This window comes from Amphiura filiformis, chromosome 13, assembly GCF_039555335.1.
Source record: "Amphiura filiformis chromosome 13, Afil_fr2py, whole genome shotgun sequence".
Lineage (NCBI taxonomy): Eukaryota > Metazoa > Echinodermata > Ophiuroidea > Amphilepidida > Amphiuridae > Amphiura > Amphiura filiformis.
In genome coordinates this window covers 33471637-33485000 of record NC_092640.1, presented here as the reverse complement: position 1 = coordinate 33485000, position 13364 = coordinate 33471637, and the positions used below count along the sequence as shown (strand labels likewise).

The 13364-nt window shown below is 35.9% G+C and overlaps 1 protein-coding gene across 20 annotated transcripts in view; it reads right to left on the bottom strand.

The window, feature by feature from the left end:
- The window catches only part of LOC140168261 (uncharacterized), a 71567-nt gene that overhangs the window by 42101 nt on the left and 16102 nt on the right, over nt 1–13364 (bottom strand). For 12 of the 20 annotated variants that reach the window (XR_011861174.1, XR_011861175.1, XR_011861176.1 and 9 more), the window contains 2 exons: nt 7468–7562; nt 2139–2233 (listed from right to left, as the gene is read on the bottom strand). The exons of 1 other annotated variant lie outside the window; for it this stretch is intronic. The gene's annotated coding sequence lies outside the window, so the exon portion shown is untranslated. Of the gene's footprint in view, nt 1–2138; nt 2234–6117; nt 6385–6475; nt 7563–13364 lie in introns of those variants that run through there. 7 more of the 20 variants (XR_011861179.1, XM_072191609.1, XM_072191597.1 and 4 more) reach the window with 3 other exon arrangements.

Below are 13364 nucleotides of genomic sequence, written 5' to 3'. Positions count from 1 at the left end.
CAATATAATACACATTTTATGGCAAATCATTAAAAATTGATATTTTTGATATTTAACAGTACTCGAAGTAAACTTTACAAATCTGATGATTTATACTTAAAGTGTATGTAGGTGGGATGAAAAGCCGACAAAAATTTTGACCTTTCGTATTGGAGATATGGATTTTTTTTCCCAAAACACCAACAACAAAAAATTAGGTCATTTTGGGAAAAAAATCCATATCTTCAATATGAAAGGTCAATATTTTGAATTGACCGTCAGCTTTTCCTCCCAGCTACATACACTTTAAGAATATATCATTAGATTTATATAATTTACTTCGAGGACTGTTATATATCAAAAATGTGAAAAATATAAAATTTTTATAATTTGTCATAAAATTTGTATTTTTGTGATTTTCAAAAATGAAAATTATTTGATATCAGAAAGACATGCTTCAGATTCAGAATGCAATTCGATAGGTCTGAGGTGCTCTCATGTCCCACAAAAATACTGTCGAAACGCAATAAACGCCATTCTAGATCCCTTAACAAGGACATTTTTTCTAGCAAAACATTTCTGACAGTATTCACACTGAAAGAGTGTCTCTGGCGAGTTCTGTTGGCGCATAAGGTAACTTCTGTCGGAAAACATTTCAAGCAATTATAGGGCGTTTCTTTAGTATGAGTTCTGATATGAAGTTTAAGACAGCGGTTCTGACAACATTTCTGACAGTACTCGTATTGAAAGGGGTTTTTCTTTGATGTGAGTTCTGATATGCTTTTTGAGAGCACACTTCTGACTAAAACATTTCTGACAGTACTCGCACTGAAAGGGTTTCTCTTTGGTATGAGTTCTGATATGGTTTACAAGGACATTTTTTTTAGCAAAACATTTCTGACAGAACTCACACTGATAGGGTTTCTCTTTAGTGTGAGTTCTGATGTGACACACAAGGTAACTTCTATTAGCAAAATGTTTCTGACAGAACTCACACTGAAAGGGTTTCTCTTTGGTATGAGTTCTGATATGCCATTTAAGATGGATGTTCTGACTAAAACATTTCTGACAGTACTCACACTGAAAGGGTTTCTCTTTGGTATGAGTTCTGATATGCGTTTTTAGATGAAAGTTATGACTAAAACATTTCTGACAGAAGTCACACTGAAAGGGTTTCTTTGGTATGAGTTCTGATATGCGTTTTTAGTTGAAAGTTATGACTAAAACATTTCTGACAGTAGTCACACTGAAAGGGTTTCTCTTTGGTATGAGTTCTGATATGCCATTTAAGACTGCAGTTCTGACTAAAACATTTCTGACAGTACTCACACTGAAAGGGTTTCTCTTTGGTATGAGTTCTGATATGCCTTTTAAGATGAGAGTTCGAACTAAAACATTTCTGACAGTACTCGCACTGAAAGGGTTTTTCTTTAGTGTGAGTTTTGATGTGGCATAGAAGTTGATTACTGAAAGTAAAAACATTTCTGACAGTACTCACACTGAAAGGGTTTCTCTTTAGTGTGAATTCTGGTGTGCTTCACAAGGTAGCTTGTGGTAGCAAAACATTTCTGACAGTACTCACACTGGAAGGGTTTCTCTTTGGTATGAGTTCTAATATGGCTCTTAAGAGTATTCGTCTGACTAAAACATTTCTGACAGAACTCACACTGAAAGGGTTTTTCTTTGGTATGAATTCTGATATGTCTTATAAGATAAGTGTTATGACCAAAACATTTCTGACAGTATTTACACAGAAAGAATTTCTCATTAGTGTGAGTTCTGATGTGTTGCACAAAGTGATTTCTGTCAACAAAACATTTCTCACAGTACTCACACTGATAGGGTGTCCTTTTCTTCAAGCAATTATTAAATTGATACCATAACATCCTGTGGCCATTGAACTGTCTTTGCAGCTCGCCAGTTTTTGTCAAGATTTTCTGACAACACAGATATTTGCATCTATGGGCTCGTACATATTTAATAAGATGTCTGTTCATGTGAGTTTTCAAATTTGCCAAAGATGCATGATTGAGTGTGCAATATGTACAAGTAAATGGTTTCAAACGTTGCATTGCCAATAAGTATTTACATAACAGAACTTTAAACACAACAATATTCAAAGATCTAGATTAAGTGTCTGTGAGCACTAAAAAACCCACCATGAAAGTCAACTCTAGCATAGATGTCCTGGAGTGAAGCAGCAAGCAATACAAGACCACAATCCTCACTGGCTTTTATCTCAGTGGATCAAAATCTGAAATGTTAAAACAACATCAAAAAAATTTAGTATAATTTTTCAAATAACATTGATTTTATAGGTAGAGACAGACAGAGATCTTCTGAACAAAATGTGTTGCTTAACTGTTCTATCAAATGATCACTTCATACATGCATTTGATATTTTAAATAGCCCATATTTAAATATTCCAGCTGAAAGTGGTGCTAATGGGGATTTAGGGCAATTGTTTCTGACTCGTTTGTCCTCATTTGGGGCCTCTTTGACATGATTGATATGAGGGTATTAATCATGAACATGTGAACATAGAACTGAAAATGCCCCCCCCCCCAAACAACTGCAAGTTTTATTTCTATACCCTAGATAAGCATTGGCACGATCTTACTCCCAATACAATATATCATATATGTGATGCGATCAAGCAAAATCTGTCGGAACTCGGAGATATTAAATTTTCAGTTTCTTACGGGACAGTAAAAAACATTTACAAAGCTGCATTTTCTAGAAAACCACATTGAAATTAAACAACCATTTCCGAAGATATGAGCAATTAAAGAGTTTCCAAAACAAGAGGAAACTCTTTGGCTATATCTCAATTCAATATTTCCCAAGTTCCGACTGATTTTGCTTGATCGCATCACATATGCAAGTTGTTGCAATGCATTAAGCATGGTTTATATCATGTTCACTTCATATGATGGAGCACTTAGGCAAAACTGATTTGCTTGTTAAATTAACTCCTATAAATATAATAACTGGGAATGCACACACTGGATCTGCATTATGAGCTTACATTAGAGTGGATATAAAGTTATGGCAATCTAATTTCAACAAAAAAGCTTTATCACGAAAGGGTCCAAAGTGTGCACAGATATATCCCTGTGCACAGTGGAGTTCAAACACGATCTCATATGGCCTGATTTTACTCAACAATATGCTTCCCAGAGGGTAGTCTACCCATTTTCCCATGGATAGAGCCATCTGCATTTCTGGAAAAACCATAAAAAGTAGCACACCATTTATGGGGATTCAGTTTATGGCATTACCCCAAGAGTCAATTTAGTCTCATGGTCAATGGCACAGTTCATAAACCTCTAATGATTATCCAGGCCGGATTTCAGACTGGGCAACATGGACCAGGGGCTGTAATGTTGCCCTGTTCATCTCCCTTTTAGTCTGAAAAAAATAAAAAACACACACCATGCTTTGGCCCCAAATAAGGTCATATTGCAAAATTTTGCTTCCTATGCCCTGGCTCTTTAATAACAAAATTCACATTTCTTCATTTTGGGTTCAATTAGTCTAAAATTGGAAATGTCCTACATGTAGTAAAATCGTAACTAAAATATCCTCATCTCCCTTCAAAATTAAAATGCTTTCACCATCACATCGTATACATAAACTAAAATTTGGCCATTTCAGTGCACATGCCTTCCTCACAGTGAGTTTGGGGCCTCCACATTTTGGTAAATCTGGTCCTGGTAAATACATGGATTGATGACAGATTACAAGGATTACTTCACATGGGGTTTATTTACAATGCCAAGCTGCTGCCTTAGCTTAGGGTAGAGTCTACCTGAGATGGCTCTTTGGGTACAGGAGTGTACGGAAACTCACTCTAAATAATTAGCCATTCAAATTTAAATTTCTAGTTCGAACTTTTATTTCAACAAATGAATTTTGAACTACAAACTTTTCTAGCTTATTTAATTTCAAGTGTAAACAGTATACCATCTCTAGAATAAACATTTCTGATACCAGTACTAATAAATCACACTCAAGTAAAAATAAAATTCATTTTAAGCATCCATCCTCATATTGATGTAAAGCATGCATGTGCTATCTGTACACGGCTAACCAACAAGGGCAATATATACATGTACCATGTGGTGGCATGGTGACATAAATGTGGGTGCATAGTGCCTAATTTGCATAAATCCAAAATGGTCGCTTATGCAGGCGTGAAATTTCAAAGTTGGTCCAATCTTATTAACAGCCATACCAATGTATTGCTCTCCACATATGGATTCAGAAAAAGTATAGTTTGACCTGTCTCCAACATATAGTTCTTGAGTAATAGGCAAAAAGGTTGAAGGTCAAATTTTGGGGCCCATAGGCATTTACAATTGAAATATGCTCTAATTTTAATCCAACTGATCTCAAATTGTTCCTTTGGCAAAAAATAAATCAAAATGACAAAAGTTACCTTGTTTTGGATGTTTTGTTACAAAGGTAACATCACAAAATAGGTCAAGGTCAACACAGTGCAATGGAATTTGATCTTCTTTGCCATGCTGCCAAGGTAACAAACCACCTGAGATATGGCAAACTATTCTTTTTCTTAAATACTTTTGCAAGCGGAACAATATGAGACCATTTATATCAAAATCTGAGAATCTTTCACTTTTTGTCCCCCTGTAGAGTCCAAATTTTGACATTTGACCTTTCCCCGTATAACTCAAGAAATGTACATTGGAGATAGGTCAAACTATATTTTTCCTGAATCCTTAGGACAAGAGAAATACAATGGTATGGTTTTTAGAAAGATTTGATGGCCAAATTTGAAAATTCAACCCCTGCATGTGTACATTTTGGATTCATGCAAATTAGGCACTGTTTGGACTTTTGATATGTTTATGTGTTAGCTTTTGGGAGATGGACGCATGTGAAATAGATTCTGTTGCAATCAGTGGTGGGTGATTTTTTTAATTTGATTGGCCTAAGACCCTTTTAAATACAGGAGCTTTTGTATTCTATTTTTAGGGGATCTTATTTGTAACACAAAATGGACATAAAGATCCCCAACTTTTTACCTCCATCAAATTTGACATAAAAATATTGTTGTTGGGCAGGAAAAACATCCAGTGTGCTTGTGGCCCCTGAACATGTTTAAAACAAAACTGCCAACAGGTAATACATTTAGAGGTTTTTGCTCTAACCATGTTCAGGGGCCAATGACACATAGGAGGTTTTTTCCTGCCCAACGATGATATGAAGACAATTAGTGAGCAGCAGGAGATTCTAACCTTCCAAACCAAGATGTCTATCGCCAACAACTAATACTGTAAAGCATTAAAGCCATCACTTGTCTAACTGATCAGTTGTTGCCCTATTTTAGAGCGGATCATAGCTCGAGTTTATAAAACCAAAAGATTACGTGGAACAACAAATAAATAAATAAAATAAAAATATTTTATATAGCGCATTTTTCCACAGGATTAAAGCGCTGTAATTTCACTGCACGGTTGATCATCACAATCAGATCAACTAGGCTGGTTGCAGCCAAACCTGGCGCAAACCTATCCGCACTTAGATTGTAACATCCACCCATTTTTCAGCTTCCCAAGTTCCATTGGGTGAAGGAAGTTTTTAATAACCAAACAACTCATCACCAATTTTGAAAGCAGGAGGAAACGGAGACCCCGGAGAAAACCTGCAAGAGCGAGCATGGATCAGGATAAACCAAATGCACAAACAGACCTTGGGCATGGGCGGGGCTTGAACCTGGGACCTCAGTGGTGCAAGGCGAGGGAACAACCACTACGCCAACTCGCTCTCTTATGTGGTATGCGAGGGCATTACTTAGAGCAAAACATTTTTGACAGTTCTTGCACTTAAAGCCATATTGTAACATTTACGATTGCAATGTACTTTATAAACTAAGATACCCTGCAAAAATCAAGACTTTAGGTGCTATAGCTTTGTCAAAATCAGAGATTTTAAGAAATAAAAGATGGTTTATTATTATGATGGAAATATTGGTTGAACACGTATGCGATGTTCATAACACAGTATGTACACACTGAAGGAGTGCAATACACACTGATGTTGGTAGTAAATTCCCATTTTCTTTACTTTCCCTCAGTTGTTCGGCTCAAAATTAAAAGGGGACAGTAAAAAGCTAACATTTTATAGAAAAGAAATACTAATCTATTTTTTACAGAAATGTTATAATATTGCTTTAAAGGGTTTCTCTGTGAACTATGTGAGTTCTGTGTGGCGTACAAAATGAACTACAAAGGCACTTCTGTCATCAAAACATTTCTGACAGTATTCATGCTGAAAGGGTTTTCTTTGGTGTGAATTCTGATATGGTTAATAAGGACATTTCTCTTTGGTGAGTTTTTGTGGCCCACAAGGTAACTTCTGCCGGCAAAACATTTCTAGTACTTATAAAAAATTTTTAAAAAAGCGCAGGGATTTATAGTGCGCTACGCACAGGCACAACGCCTAGACGTTGATCCACAAGCCTCAGCACACTTTACAGGGTGTTTCTTTAGTATGAGTTCTGATATGAAGTTTAAGACACCAGTTCTGACTAAAATATTACTGACAGTACTCATACTGAAAGGGTTTTTCTTTGGTATGAGTTCTGATATGGTTTACAAGGACATTTTTTCTAGCAAAATATTTCTGGCAGTGCTCGCACTGAAAGGGTTTCTCTTTGGTGTGAGTTCTGATGTGGCACACAAGGTAACTTCTGTTAGCAAAATGTTTCTGACAGTACTCACACTGAAAGGGTTTCTCTGGTATGAATTCTGATATGCCTTTTTAGAACAAAGTTATAACTAAAACATTTCTGACAGTACTCACACTGAAAGGGTTTCTCTTTGGTATGAGTTCTGATATGCTCTTTAAGACTGCTGTTCTGACTAAAACATTTCTGACAGTACTCACACTGAAAGGGTTTCTCTTTGGTATGAGTTCTGATATGCGTTGTTAGTTGAAAGTTATGACTAAAACATTTCTGACAGTAGTCACACTGAAAGGGTTTCTCTTTGGTATGAGTTCTGATATGCCATTTAAGACTGCCGCTCTGACTAAAAACATTTCTGACAGTACTCACACTGAAAGGGTTTCTCTTTGGTATGAGTTCTGATGCCTTTTTAGATGAGAGTTCAAACTAAAACATTTCTCACAGTACTCACACTGATAGGGTGTCCTTTTCTTCAAGCAATTATTAAATTGATACCATAACATCCTGTGGCCATTGAACTGTCTTTGCAGCTCGCCAGTTTTTGTCAAGATTTTCTGACAACACAGATATTTGCATCTATGGGCTCGTACATATTTAATAAGATGTCTGTTCATGTGGGTTTTCAAATTTGTCAAAGATGACTGATTAAGTGTGCAATATGCACAAGTAAAAGGTTTCAAACGTTTCATTGCCAATACGTATTTACATAGATAACTTTAAACCCAATAATATTCAAAGATGTAGATTAAGTGACTGTGAGCACTAAAACACCCACCATGAAAGTTAACTCTAGCATAGATGTCCTGGAGTGAAGCAGCAATCAATATAAGACCACAATCCTCACTGGCTTTTGTCTCAGTGGATCAAATTCTGAAATGTTAAAACAACATCAAAAAAATTTAGTATAATTTTTCAAATAACATTGATTTTATAGCTAGAAACAGACAGAGATCTTCTGAACAAAATGTGTTGCCTAACTGTTCTATCAAATGATCACTTCATACATGCATTTGATAAATAGCTCATATTTAAATATTCCAGATGAAAGTGGTGCTAATGGCAGTCTATTTAGGGATTTAGGGCAATTGTTTCTGACTCGTTCGTCCTCAATTGGAGCCTGTTTGACATGATTGATATGAGGGTATTAATCATGAACATGTGAACATAGAACTGAAAATGCCCCCCCAAACAACTGCAAGTTTTATTTCTATATCCTAGATAAGCATAGGCATGATATAACTCCCAAAGGAAGTAACTTTTCTTTCTCAAAATATTTATGATTTAGCAAGGTAGGCCTACCTTTTTCTCAAATTTGCTTGTTTGAGATGCCCTATGTACACACACACGTACAGTGCTTTGATCTTGAAAATGACACTTTGTACATTAATCTTTGTTCACAAATACCCACTGGTCAATGACCAATGCTCCCCCCGCCTTGGCACAAGAATACAATGGGATACAAGCATACATTATAGTACAATATATCATATATGTGATGCGATCAAGCCAAATCAGTCGGAACTCTGAGATATTAAATTTTCAGTTTCTTATGGGACAGTAAAAAACATTTACAAAGCTGCATTTTCTAGAAAACCACATTGAAATTAAACAACCATTTCCGAAGATATGAGCAATTAAAGAGTTTCCAAAACAAGAGGAAGCTCTTTGTATGGGTATATCTCAATTCAATATTTACCAAGTTCCGACTGATTTTGCTTGATCGCATCACATATACAAGTTGTTGCAATGCATTAAGCATGGTTTATATCAGGTGAACCATGTTCACTTCATATGATTGAGCACTTAGGCAAAACTGATTTGCTTGTTAACTCCTATAAATATAATAGCTGGGAATGCACACACTTGATCTGCATTTATGAGCTTACATTAGAGTAGATATAAAGTTATGGCAATCTAATTTCAACAAAAAAGCTTTATCACGAAAGGGTCCAAAGTGTACGAAGATATATCCCTGTGCACAATGGAGTTCAAACACGCTCTCATAAGGCCTGATTTTACTCAACAATATGGTTCCCAGAGGGTAGTCTACCCATTTTCCCATGGCTAGAGCCATCTACATTTCTGGAAAAAACATAAAAAGTAGCACACCATTTATGGGGATTCATTTTATGGCATTACCCCAAGAGTCAATTTAGTCTCACGTGTAGTCAATGGCACAGTTCATAAACCTCTATCTAATGATTATCCAGGCCGGATTTCAGACTGGGCAACATGGACCAGGGCCCGTAATACCTGTGCATCTCCCTTTTTTTGCTTCCTATGCCCTGGCTCTTTAAAAACAAAATTCACATTTCTTCATTTTGGGCTCAATTAGTCTAAAATTGGAAATGTCCTACATGTAGTAAAATCGTAACTAAAATATCCTCATCTCCCTTCAAAATTAAAATGCTTTCACCATCACATCGTATACATTAACTAAAATTTGGCCATTTCAGTGCACATGCCTTCCTCACAGTGAGTTTGGGGACTCCACATTTTGGTCAATCTGGTCCTGGTAAATACATGGATTGATGACAGATTGCAAGGATTACTTCACTTCGGGTTTATTTACAATGCCAAGCTGCTGCCTTAGCTTAGGGTAGAGTCTACCTGAGATGGCTCTTTGGGTACAGGAGTGTATGGAAACTCACTCTAAATAATTAGCCATTCAAATTTAAATTTCAAGTTCAAACTTTTATTTCAACAAATGAATTTTGAACTACAACTTTTCTAGCTTCTTTAATTTCAAGTGTAAACAGTATACCATCTCTAGAATAAACATTTCTGATACCAGTACTATTAAATAACACTCAAGTAAAAACAAATTCATTTTAAGCATCCGTCCTCATATTAATGTAAAGCATGCATGTGCTATCTGTGCACGGCTAACCAACAAGGGCAATATATACCATGTGGTGGTATGGTGACATAAATGTGGGTGCATAGTGCCTAATTTGCATAAATCCAAAATGGCCGCTTATGCAGGCGTGAAATTTCAAAGTTGGTACAATTTTATTAACAGCCATACCAATGTATTGCTCTCCTCATAGGGATTCAGAAAAAGTATAGTTTGACATGTCTCCGACATATATTTCTTGAGTATCAGGCATAAGGTCGAAGGTCAAATTTTTTGGGCCCATAGGCATTTACAATTAAAATATGTTCCAATTTTAATCCAACTGGTCTCAAATTGTTCCTTTGGCAAAAAGAATTTGATCTTCTTTGCCATGCTGCCAAGGTAACAAACCACCAGAGATATGGCAAACTATTCTTTTTCTTAAATACTTTTGCAAGCGGAACAATATGAGACCATTTATATCAAAATCTGAGAATTTTCCACTTTTTGTCCCAAATTTTGACATTTGACCTTTCCCCGTATAACTCAAGAAATGTACATTGGAGATAGGTCAAACTATATTTGTCCTGAATCCTTAGGACAAGAGAAATACAATGGTATGGTTTTTAGCAAGATTTGATGGCCAAATTTGAAATTTCACCCCCTGCATGTGTCCATTTTGGATTCATGCAAAGTAGGCACTGTTTGGACTTTTAATTTGTTTATGTGTTAGCTTTTGGGAGATGGATGCATGTAAAATAGATTCTGTTGCAATCAGTGGTGGGTGATTTTTTTAAATTTGATTGGCCTTTTAAATACAGGAGCTTTTGTATTCTATTTTTAGGGGATCTTATTTGTAACACAAAAAGGACATAAAGATCCCCAACTTTTTACCTCCATCAAATTTGACATAAAAAATATTGTTGTTGGGCAGGAAAAACATCCAGTGTGCTTGTGGCCCCTGAACATGTTTAAAACAAAACTGCCAACAGGTAATACATTTAGAGGTTTTTGCTCTAACCATGTTCAGGGGCCAATGACACATATAGGTTTTTTCCTGCCCAACGATGATATGAAGAAACAAGTGAGCAGCAGGAGATTCTAACCTTCCAGAGCAAAATGTTTATCGCTAACAACCAATACTGTAAAGCATTAAAGCCATTACTTGTCTAACTGACCAGTTGTTGCCCTATCTTAGAGCGGATCATAGCTCAAGTTTATAAAACCAAAAGATTGCGTAGAACAACAAATAAATAAATAAAATTAAAATAAATTTCAGATTTATATAGCGCATTTTTCCATAGGATTAAGGGCTGGGGTATGAACGTTTGGACAGTATTTATTTTGGGACATTAGAGCACATCAGACATATCGAATTGCATTCTGAATACTGTAAAAAATGTCATTCTGATATCAAATAATTTTGAATTTTTGAAATTGCAATTTAATACACATTTTATGGCAAATCATTAAAATTGATATTTTGATATTTAACAGTACTTAAAGTAAACTTATTAAATCTGATGATTTATACTTAAAGTGTATGTAGGTGGGTTGAAAAGCCGGACGATCAATTGAAAATTTTGACCTTCAGTATTGAAGATACGGATTTTTTCCCAAAACACCAAAAAAATTAGGTCTTTTTGGGAAAAAAATCCATAGCTTCAATATGAAAGGTCAAAATTTTCAATTGACCGTCGGCTTTTCCTCCCTGCTACATACACTTTAAGAATATATCATTAGATTTATATAATTTACTCGAGGACTGTTATATATCAAAATTCGAAAAATATCAAATTTTTATAATTTGTCATAAAATTTGTACTATATTGTGATTTTCAAAAATCTGCTTCGTATTCAGAATGCAATTCGATAGGTCTGAGGTGCTCGCATGTCCCACAAAAAATACTGTCGAAACGCAATAAACGCTCATTTTAGATCCTTTAAAGCGCTGTAAATTTTTAGCTCCCCAAGTTCCATTGGGTGAAGGAAGTTTTTAATACTGAAACAACTCATCACTGATTTTGAAAGCAGGAGGAAACAGAGACCCTGGAGAAAACCTGCAAGAGCGAGCATGGATCAGGATAAACCAAGTGCACAAACAGACCTTGGGCATGGGCGGGGCTTGAACCTGGGACCTCAGTGGTGCATGGCGAGGGAACAACCACTACGCCAACTCGCTCTCTTATGTGGTATGCGAGGGCATTACAGAGCAAAACATTTTTGACAGTTCTTGCACTTAAAGTCATATTGTAACATTTATGATTGCAATGTACTTTATAAACTATGATACCCTGCAAAAATAAAGACTTTAGGTGCTATAGCTTTGTCAAAATCAGAGATTTTAAGAAATATTAGATGGTTTATTATTATGATGGAAATATTGGTTGAACACGTATGCGATGTTCATAACACAGTATGTACACAAAGAAGGAGTGCAATACACACTGATGTTGGTAGTAAATTCTCATTTTCTTTGCTTTCCCTCAGTTGTTCGGCTCAAAATTAAAAGGAGACGTATCTGACAGTAAAAGCTAACATTTTATAGAAAAATATACTTATCTATTTTTTACAGAAATGTTACAATATGGTTTTAAAGGCTTTCTCTGTGAACTATGTGGGCTCTAGTGTGCGTACAAAGGCACTTCTGTCATCAAAACACATCTTACAGTATTCCCGCTGAAAGGGTTTCTCTTTGGTATGAATTCTGACATTTTTTCTAGCAAAACATTTCTGACAGTATTCACATGGAAAGAGCGTCTCTGGCGAGTTCTGTTGGTGCATAAGGTATCTTCTGTCGGCAAAACATTTCTAGCAATTATAGGGTGTTTCTTTAGTATGAGTTCTGATATGAAGTTTAAGATGGCAGTTCTGACATTTTTGACAGTACTCGTATTGAAAGGGATTTTTCTTTGGTATGAGTTCTGATATGCCTTTTGAGATCACAGTTCTGAATAAAACATTTCTGACAGTATTCACACTGAAAGGGTTTCTCTTTGGTATGAGTTCTGATGTGGCCCACAAGGTAACTTCTGTTAGCAAACTGTTTCTGACAGTACTCACACTGAAAGGGTTTCTCTTTGGTATGAGTTCTGATATGCCTCTTTAGAACAAAGTTATGACTAAAACATTTCTGACAGTACTCACACTGAAAAGGTTTCTCTTTGGTATGAGTTCTTATATGCCATTTAAGACTGCTGTTCTGACTAAAACATTTCTGACAGTACTCACACTGAAAGGGTTTCTCTTTGGTATGAGTTCTCATATGCCTTTTTAGCTGAAAGTTATGACTAAAATATTTCTGACAGTAGTCACACTGAAAGGGTTTCTCTTTGGTATGAGTTCTGATATGCCACTTAAGACTGCCGTTCTGACTAAAACATTTCTGACAGTACTCACACTGAAAGGGTTTCTCTTTGGTATGAGTTCTGATATGCCTCTTTAGATGAGAGTTCAAACTAAAACATTTCTGACAGTACTCGCACTGAAAGGGTTTTTCTTTAGTGTGAGTTTTGATGTGGCATACAAGTTGATTACTGACAATAAAACATTTCTGACAGTACTCACACTGAAAGGGTTTCTCTTTAGTGTGAATCCTGATGTGACACACAAGGCCACTGCTTTGGGCAAAACATTTCTGACAGTACTCACACTGAAAGGGTTTCTCTTTGGTATGAGTTCTGATATGGCTCTTAAGAGTATTCGTCTGACTAAAACATTTCTGACAGAACTCACACTGAAAGGGTTTTTCTTTGGTATGAATTCTGATATGTCTTATAAGATAAGAGTTATGACGAAAACATTTCAGACAGTATTTACACTGAAAGAATTTCTCA